The following is an 8,826-nucleotide window of genomic DNA, read 5'->3' as shown; positions in this document are numbered from 1 at the left end:
TTCCATTAGCATGTTTTCTTTGGAGAACAAGCCATACATTTTAATGTAAAATGTTTTCATAAGTGACTTCTCTCCAGCACATGTAATGTGGTTTGACTTAGCTAACAATATCAGTCTAAATGCTAGTTTTCTGGATTCTCAGCTTTGTCAAAAATTATTTTAACATAGATTAGGAATTTTAAAAATGTAACTGTTTAGAAAATTGTGAATGGTCGTTCTGCTATACTAAGATGTTGAAGCATATGCACAGGTTATTCTCTTGATTAGCAAAAAGAAATACCTTATTTATTCTTCAGGTTGTAACTAGTTGCAAATCTGACTGCCGATTAGCTGGGGGAGGGGGATGGTGGGTGGGAGGGAAGCCACTTCTCTTCTTCCAGAAAAGTGATTTAAAAGCAAAAATGCAAAAAAACCCACAACCCCATGAATAACAATAATAAATTAAACTTTCCCATTTGCTAGCTTTAGTCACAGCTAAATGCAGTGATTTTGAAAATGCATTCCTTTCAGTCAGCTGCCCGTGCAATGATGACCTGACATTTCTGAGGGGGGCAATCAAATATGATCCTGTTATTTGTTTGCCCACCTGTTACAAAGCACGGATAGATAGGGCCCTGTGCCGAAGTGAGATTAAGTTCCTGTGTCCTCTGGCTCAGCTATTTCTAACCTTGCCTGCACCATGCTGTCTTTGTGCTCTGTGGGATTGTGTTCTTGCCAGAGACATTCAGATGTGCTTCATTTGCCTGGATCCTGGGGTCTGATTAAAGGAGGGGAAGAGCTGTATAGCTTATGTGCGTGATCTTTATGTGTGGTCCTTTCTTGCTATGCTGAGGAGTTAGTTGTCTCTGTAAGAATCAATCAATAACCTACCATCCAGCCTCGCTCAGTGTGCTCCGGTTCAGTACACTGTGGACTCGAAATACCTTTCCAAGTACAGCAACCTTATGATGCAGTGCTTAATGTTCCTTGATCATGTAGCCAAGTAAGTTAGAAAGATTGATTGCCTTGTCTTTTCATGTTTCTGTAGCTCTGGGCTGAATGATGGGCAATTCCTGGCTCTCTTGGGCTAGCTTCACTCTTGCAGCTTCTCCTTGCCAACCTCTCTGCCAGCCCTTTGATGCCTCCTCCAGCTTTTGACATTGATGGGTCTGCCTCCATGGTCAGTTCACAAGCTCCTAAAAAGGCTCTGACTACAAGTCCCTAGGTCTGTCCAGGATGTGGATCTTTTTCAATCTGGGAAAGTCACTGCTGAGTTGACTTCTGCTGTCCCTGAGGGCTTTGTAACTATGGCTCCTCATCTTAGATGTGAGCAGTGTTTTCTTCTAGCTCCCAGCAAACGTGTCTCAGCAGCAGTGCGGATGTGGGGACCTCATGTCTCCTAGGTAAGGATGCTTCCTTAGGGCTACCTTGCGGATGAACACAGTGCCCTGAACTGCAATTACACTGGGGCACTGAAAAGGGGAATTTGAAGGGGAGCATTTACACCTACTCAAGAACTCTCTACTCCTCCCCTCCTACATACACTGTAGGAAAAAAGGAAAGTGCCCATGTTTTAACTAAGAATCAGATTCAGTTACGTCAAACTATTGTTTTAGGACATACATCTGGGTGATGCTGTACCAGAGGCACCAGATCTCCATGATCACAGATGCAGTTTTCCTGGAACATATCCTTCACGTCAGCCCAGTCCAGGTGACACCAGGTCTTTGCTGCCCTTGAGAGAGCCAGGAAAAGAGTTGGTACCGTCGTGGCAAGCAGCGACCGGGAGCCCTAGGAGGCAGGTGTGGAATGGGGAGGTCATCACATTCCTATCTTGGAGGAGCACTAGGAGCAAAATGCCCAGCTGGTGTGAAGCCTTCAGATCCTGCAGGAAGGAGAGCTGCAGAAATTCCTCAGGAAGATGGATAAGTACTCTCTCAAATTTGTCAGCATCTAAATATAGTGGCTCAACCCTTGCTGAATGACATGTAATCAGACCTCTACCTTAATGCTGTATTATATTGTTATGCTGCATTATCAAGAATTATGATCATATATGTGTGATTAATATACCAATGCCAATGCAATGTATCATAATTATTTTTTTTCCCACAGAGGCAACATATATGGGTGCATGTGGTAGTAAAGACATCCTTTAAAGGCAGGCTTCAAACTTTCTCAAAAATTAATCATCTTGGGCAGGGGGGAGGGTCAAAAGATTGCTATAAATATACCTGTTACAAACTCCAGGATAACTGCAGTTTGTGGATTTGCTTTTCAGGTGGGGAGAGTTTCTCTTTCAGTTTCTTGCATTTTGGGGGAACTTTTGGGGTTTTTTTTGGCCAACAGGATTAATGTTTTAGAAGTATAATTTTTAAAAATGTGAAATGTCCAGCTGAAGAATAATAAAGACTAAATTACTCAATGATCACAAGAAACTCTTCAAGAAGCTATCAGATATCCCCATATTTATAAAATATTTCATGGTGTTGCAAGAGAAAAGAGACTTTACAAGATTTCTGTGGAACATGGAGCTTTTTAAAAAATCCATTGTTTTTTTTTTTCTAGAAAATTATCTTTTGAAGAACAGCAGTATCTTCTTAGAACAAAGGCCTTGGAGGACCAATTAACTCTATTCCTTTTTCCATAACAAAGCACATCGCAACAGCCAGTTCACAAACTCCACTGTAAAAGCAACTCTAGTTTTTGCCTCACTAGTCCTATCAGCAGGGGTTGCTCTAAGGTTAAATGCATTTGTGGAAAACTTTTGCTCATTTGCCACTTTTTAACGTCATCCTATAACTTGAACAGCTGTTCTCCCAACCTGATATTTTCCTCCTGCTGAGCTTAGCTGAAGCCAGACTCAAGAGATAGGCTCTTGTGGTCTCTCCTCATATGACAGCATCTGTTTAATCTCCCCAAGAAACTCCTTTCTCTATCTGTTGGATTCACCTTTCCTGAACACAGCTCGACTAGGGTTGAATGCAATCTGCCAGCCTGACTTTCACTGTTCTTCAGGTGCCTGAGCATCTGTAAAGCACTTTTTTTAATTCCCTGAAAAGGTGCCCATGTATCCTAGGAAGACCTGGACATACTTCGTGTTCCCTTAGGAACATCTCTTTCCAAAGGCTTCATTCTAAAGGCTTTTCAATTCAGAGGTGAAAGCAGAACAGGTGATTAACACGTGGGATTTACCTTATCACAGCTGCTGTCATTTGCCTCTGCATTCCCACAAGGATAAAGTCTCATTGAGATTGAGATTCCTTTAAAGTAAAATGAATTCTGCAGGAAGACAGCTTTGGTGGTGTTTAGCTGAAGCAAGTAGCAGACTAGGACCCCATATTGTATTTTTGGCTGTGATGCTGATATGATATTAAACATTTGACAGGTCATTTCTTCTCTGTATCCCCTGCAACCATATTTCTGTTTTGTATGTTTACACTTCTGTGGTCCTTGGGGCAATGGCAATGTATTATAATGCATGGAATAAAGCCTAGCACAGTGTGGCTCGGAGTCAGCGACTCTAATTGCTGCTGTTTTAAATACTAATAATCACAATTCAACAGAAAAAAATGTTTTTCAAGTAGGAATTCTACTCTTATCCCAGAGGCTGATTGCTCTGACGTTAACAGCGCACAGTTCTAGTTTAGCTTTACCATTTTGGTCCAAAGCTGAAATACTGCATCATGGGAGCTCAAGGCTTTAAGAATAGCATCTTTCCTATTCACATCAGATCATTCAGCATGTAATCTTTTTATCTCCTGCTGCAATTGCTTCTTGTGGTGAGACCAATCTTCTATTCCAGCATTATTTGAAGTGATTAGCTCTGACAGATTCTTAAATTCTGACTCCTAAACTTGATTTTTGGAGGTATCGAGCCTCGATGCTTCATGATACATTTCCCCCTAGATTATGATCAAAAATGGAGCAGTGATTGTTGTTTGTTTGAAGTTGAATCTTATTTCCCTTTAGGCATCTGAATAAGGCAGTTTTCTGGAGCTTGATACTCACAGAGGAAACACAAGATTAAGAGCTTAATCAAAGTAAGAAACAATGCCTGGCAGGAGCCAAATACCTCCCAGTCTCCTTCTCAGTAGCAGATTGTGCTTAGAACTGTCTGTAAGAAAATTCCCAGGCAGAAACTTTCTAAAGGAGTTTTTTTTTAATGATGTCATGCCCATCCACTGAAAGTGGGGATTTTTTTCAGGGATATATCATCTGGGATGAAACTTGTCCTTGGGGGATATTGGTCATCATTCAGCACTTCGCTGTGTACTTTTTGCCAATGTTGAAACTGAAAAGAGAAGCCCCCCAGTAGATTCATATCAATGAAGGAATAGAAGAATATTTGTCATTCCAAAATCTTCTAAGGATGTAAAAATACATTTAGTATACATATTTCTCTGAAATATATCTCCCATTGAAGAGAGCATAATGATTTCTATCTTAAATGAATCACAGACTCTTCTACACCCCATAGATATATGATCCAGAATCGATGGCAGGTTTTGCTATTTACTTCAAAGGCTTTATGTTAGTCCTCTCTATGTACAGCAAGAATTATTTTAGGAAATTCACATCTGGTATGAAATGTGGCATCTGTTTAACAGTCTGGGGAAAGCTTTAGGCTGAGAGTCAATAAAAATATTCCAGCCCAAACTTCAATTTAAGTTTGCCAAACTGAGATATGACCAGGACATGAACAATCTGACCGCTGCTCTTCGAGAAGATACTTGCAAATGAACACAAGTGATGAATAGCCTGGGTTTTTGTCTAATCCAGATTTAGAGGGTCTTTTGATACCTGAATGTCAGCCTCCTAATAAAGACATTATTACGTTTCTGAGAAAAGAAAATGGTACAGTTACGCTAAGTAGCAGGAAAAGAAATGTCTATCCTATGAGTGAAAGCTGGTCACCAGCTTGCACTAACATTATAAGGGGAGATCCAGGAAAAAGCCAAAACACTAAAATAAAATGCCAGTGGTCATACGAAAAAGGCAAGCTGTCTCTTTAAATGGGAAACAAGAATTGTGGTAAATCAATACATATTTCCAACATTTTGAAAGTTAATTCTGTTTCATATTTTGGACTTCAGGAGGCAGGAAAAGTCTTTATTCTCCTCTGGAATGGCTGATAGTTCCTTTTGTAAAGCGCAGGACAAAAGGCTGCACTTAATGATCTTTTTGGCTCTAGCTGGTAGTGAAAGCCACCTAATTGGCAGCCCGTAAGAGTGAAATCTTCCACTTACCCACAGAAAAGCTACAGCTGTGATAGCAGTAAGGCAAGCTACTCACCACTAGGAGAGGACTGTGGAGGAAAATACTTAGGCCATGTGAAAAATGTGCTGTTCATAATCCATTTGAACCATTCAATTCCATTGAAAATTATACTGGGGGGCTGTGATGTTGGCATCTGGCCATTGTGTTAAGGAGCCTCTCCATTTCACCTCTATTTGTGTAGCTCAATGAAAATTCCAGCAGGCAGGAAATACTTCCAGTTGCTAATGACCTAGGCTGTGTTTGAATGAGTGGCTGGCAGCAGAAAGTATTAGCACTCCCTAATTTCAGTCCTTTTTGTAAGGACTCTCTTAAACCTGTAATCTCTTGGTTTGTTCAGGGTTTGATTATTACTCTTCTCTAAAGACAAAACTTCAGTTTTAATATGACTATTTTTAGGGAAGAAAGATGTTAGGGAGGCTAAGCAGTTTTAGGCAAATGGAAGATACTAGTAGTTCATCATCTAGGAAAGCATTAAGGTCCTTGGGTAGTGTTCCTCATCTGCTGGACTGGAGCTCTACAGAGCAAAAAATAGAAACATCCCTTAAAGAATTGTATCATCAGATGGTACTGTGACCAGGACAATGACTGCAAACCCCCTTCTTTCCTAACCTACTCCCACTCAGCATTCTTCTGATGTAGGAGATGGAAAATACATAAACAGATGGAATAAAGAAAATGAATAGATGTGTTTTTAATGGATTAATTGTTACTGGATTGTGAATGAAAACCTCCATGGAGACACAGCATAGGATGTCCTTGGAGCCCTTTCAGAAAGGAAAGGTGGTTCTTGGATTTTAAAAGCTTGTGAAACTGCTCTAAGGGCATTTCTGTTTGAGAAATGCAGCTCCAGTAGAGCCATTCTAGTGGCTCTACACAATAAGTTGGGGAGAACCATTTCTTTGTTACTCTGTGGAAAGTGAAACTGTCAAGATGTTTGGGCAAGAAGAATGGAAAGCATCAGGTCAACAAAAGGCAATAAGTCTGTATCTGACAGAAAAATCCCTTTAGTCTGCCATTGAAAATAGGGCTTGATACTCACTGATAACAGCAGAAATATCCCAGGGTGGCAGAGAATATATCTGGAGGGGATACAACCAAGTCAGGCAGAATAGCTCAAAGTCATGTACTGTAGCCAGAGAGGGGAGGCATGTGAAGGACAGCAAAAGCCTTGTGTGAAGATGGGAAAGGGGCCTCAAATGTTTGTCCCTCATATATATAGAAAGTTCTGGATAGAGGTGTTGAGTGGAATCGAAACCCCTGTACAACGTGCTCTCTGGTGCATTAGACCTCTGATCACTCATCCTCCTCCTCAACATAATGTTCCAGAGATCCCTGTGCTCTTTAGTGCCCTTGTCCCATTCTCTTCTGAACTGAATCAACCCATTCACAAGCTCTTGTCCTTCCCATGCTAGAGCTCAGATCAGCTCAGTAGCTTAGTGCAGAATAACCATTTTTATTTTGTGATTGAACTCATTTTCCTCCAACTTCGTGAATCAAATCAGCAAACCAAGGAGTCCAATGCATACCTGGAGTATCCATGAGAGGCTACTGGGGGATGTGAGTTTTCTCCTTCATTGAAGGGGGTACCCTGGGTCTATGACATAGCAATGCTGGGTTTGTGTACCTGCAGCTGCTGGCATGACATACAGCGCGTTTTTAAATTTAAACTAAGATATTAGACTAGTAATCAGCTAACCTAGAGTGCAGCATTGTTTTTTGAGAATTAAAACTGCAGTGCCTCTCCCACCCAGGCACCATGGACCAGAAGACACCTGGGACGTCTGGTTCCATCTGGCCCAGGAAAGTTGTGGAGAAGGAAACAGCCAGAGTATTATGTCCTCTACACAAGTTATGGGATACCTGATCTGCAGCAAGGGAGACTGAGGCAATCACAAGTTTCACATTTTAATCACCAGACTCTATTTTTGTGCCTCCCTCCACCACTGCTTGCACAAGTCCAAAGCTGCTGGGCTTCCTTTATCCTTGTATAACTTCTGTATCCTTGAGGAATACCTAAAATATGTGGGCTTCCCCCAGCCCTGTGGGTGAGTACTCTTTCCCATGGATGTCTCTCCTCCTTAAATATCACAGAAAAACACAGATATGAAGAGAAACAGATCTATCATAGTTTACCATGGAAGCTAGCCCAAGATGTAAATAATAAGAGGGAGGACAGGTCCCCATGGGTCCAGAGGATCTGCTTGGCTCTAAGTGCTGTGACATCTCAGTGCTGTGTAGTCCCAACCAAATGCTTCTGTCCCAGACCAGCACAGAGGGATGGATGGCCACTGAAAAAGGGAAGAGGGGAAAACTGACTGCAAGATTTTACAGTGCTGTTTCCTGAAACTCTTTCCTGTATTCTTTATGTTTTAGTGTGCTCCTGTCTCTGTTTTCCTTTTCTCCCTGCAGAGGCGGCTCCCGTTGTCCTCCACAGTTCATCTCTGCTGCATGCCATGGGTCTGGCATTGCCACCTGACCACAGGGGGCTGGCTCAGACCCTGGGCTGTGAAGAAACCCAGCCAGTGTCTGAACACAGAGGCTTTACCTTCAAGAAGCATGGTGTTATCTAAGGGCAGGAGTGGATTTGGGGGATATCGTCTGTGCTTTCAGTGCTTTGTTCACCTGGAACCACACAGGGTACACAGCACCACCCACTCCAGGATGTGTCTGGGCAATGAGGGGCTTGGCTTCTGTAGCCACCACAGGAATAGGGATGCAAACAGAGCCTGGCTTATTGCAAGTGAGATTGAGAGCTCACAGTCTTAATACTGGTGGTCTAATGGGCAAAAAATTTGAGCCTGTGACTGGGACTTCACCCTCTCCCCATTCCTGTTTGGGCCAGCTCAGGCAAAGATACATTGCTCAGCTGGCTGAGCTTAACCCTCTGCATGCCCATCTTCATAGACTCGGAGTCTGCTTTAAATCAATTTTGTTGCATTCATTTGCCTACTGAGCTGTGATGAGTTAGTGTGGCTTTACTGTCACCAGAAAATATACTCATGGTTTATTTTGGTTGTTCCAGTTAACTCTTTCTCTGTTTCCTGTCAGTTCTTCTGGCATCGTCTGCACTCCAGGTTTTCCGCCTACTTTTTGTTCCCTGAGCATTGCCCTTGTTGTGACACTCCATTTGCTGAATTTAAGCATCCACAATGAGGACAGTGGCCAAGACCCTTAGCTGCTGTGGCACTGCTCAACCATTCACACCCCTGCCCCTCTGTTCCTTCCTCACACAGCCCTTGCTTGGAGCTTGTGTCTTCTCCTGGCCTCTGACCCCAGCACAACTAGATCATCTGAAAAATTTTTTAACAAACACTAAATGGAACAACTTGCAAAACTGGGTCAAAATCAGCAAATAATTTTGGCTGGGGAAAAAAAAGTGTGAAGAAAAAAAAGGAATTTTGAAAATGCCATGCAATGTCACTTATACATGCGCAAAATGAGATGTTCCATTTTGGAAAAGCCTGAATCACATTGAAGATTTTAAGAGTGACTTTAGTCTTTGAAACAGTGTTCTAGTCGCTGAATTTCAAAACAGTAGGTTTTGATAGCTGACTAGCAATTTTGTTT

The 8,826-nt window shown here is 42.0% G+C and overlaps 1 long non-coding RNA gene across 1 annotated transcript; it reads left to right on the top strand.

Moving 5' to 3' along the window:
* Positions 1-338: 338 nt before the first annotated feature.
* LOC135414308 (uncharacterized) lies at positions 339-8,285 on the top strand. The gene is made up of 2 exons (XR_010430656.1): positions 339-1,382; positions 1,596-8,285. It is a non-coding gene; the product is annotated as an uncharacterized LOC135414308 (long non-coding RNA).
* The last annotated feature ends 541 nt before the right edge of the window (positions 8,286-8,826 follow it).

The sequence above is a fragment of the Pseudopipra pipra genome, chromosome 5 (genome assembly GCF_036250125.1).
Source record: "Pseudopipra pipra isolate bDixPip1 chromosome 5, bDixPip1.hap1, whole genome shotgun sequence".
Lineage (NCBI taxonomy): Eukaryota > Metazoa > Chordata > Aves > Passeriformes > Pipridae > Pseudopipra > Pseudopipra pipra.
The sequence above is the reverse complement of the archived record's forward strand: the minus strand, read 5'-3'. Positions and strand labels throughout refer to the sequence as shown.